This window comes from Dipteris shenzhenensis, chromosome 12 (assembly GCF_047967505.1).
Source record: "Dipteris shenzhenensis isolate YYH24624 ecotype China chromosome 12, Dip_SZ_1.0, whole genome shotgun sequence".
NCBI lineage: Eukaryota > Viridiplantae > Streptophyta > Polypodiopsida > Gleicheniales > Dipteridaceae > Dipteris > Dipteris shenzhenensis.
This window is the reverse complement of record NC_141607.1, coordinates 53,245,098-53,246,072: the sequence shown is the minus strand read 5'-3', so window position 1 is coordinate 53,246,072 and position 975 is coordinate 53,245,098.

Below are 975 nucleotides of genomic sequence, written 5' to 3'. Positions count from 1 at the left end.
CACATAGTTGGCATATTCTACATGATGGAAGAATTGAGGCAGCAACAATTCGGAGGTCTACATCAAACTTTGGTCCATTGAATAAAGAGATAGGAAGGTCCGGCGATTTCAAATATTCAATTTCTATCCACTAGCCAATATTATACTCAATTTTATTCACCTTATCCTTCCCATGTCACCAAACCAAGGGCTCTCTTACAGGCCCCCTTTTTTAGTTCAAAATTTGTGCAATAAAACCGAGGAAACTCAAGATTATCTTAAGCAGGGGAGCCACTGGCATTGAAATCACGTCTTGCGGTGTCAAATGCATTATTGTTTTTGATGGAAGGTGCATGATGACGCTTGGAGAGGAGAACTGGAGAACACAGACTATCCCATCTGACTCCACCTCCATCTCCTCCTCCATAAGCATCAAATTTGATGCTCAATAATTATCATAATACATCTAAGCACATTTCCATGTGTGTAGTGATCAAGTCATACCAAGTCAATAAGTCTGATAGCTACGTTGTTATAGACTTTACACTTTAACTCTCCTTTCACTTCTACTCTCATAGGAAGCAAATGTTTGCTACGTGTCTCTATCATACAATGTAACTAATGACCAATTTGAGCAAGGTTTGACAGATTCATTCAGAAAAGAGTGCAGGTACTTGGCCCAAAAAAATATAAGAAAGAGACCTGCATTTTGTCATTCCGAGTTGCAATTGTGTGTATCTCTAAAAACATTGCCCTTTGTGCACGGGTAAACCCACTACGAGGAAACATAATAAGACTGGCAGAAATTACATCTGCAATGTGATTAATTAACGAACCTACCTCCATAGCTCCTATGAGTACGTTCCTGAATAATACTTTTGTCGGTATCAGAATATCATAACCATCACATAAAGAAAATGTGTATTATGTGTTACCATAACAAAGCACCGTACCATTGGAAATAATTATCAAGAGATCATGTCATTAATTCCTCTT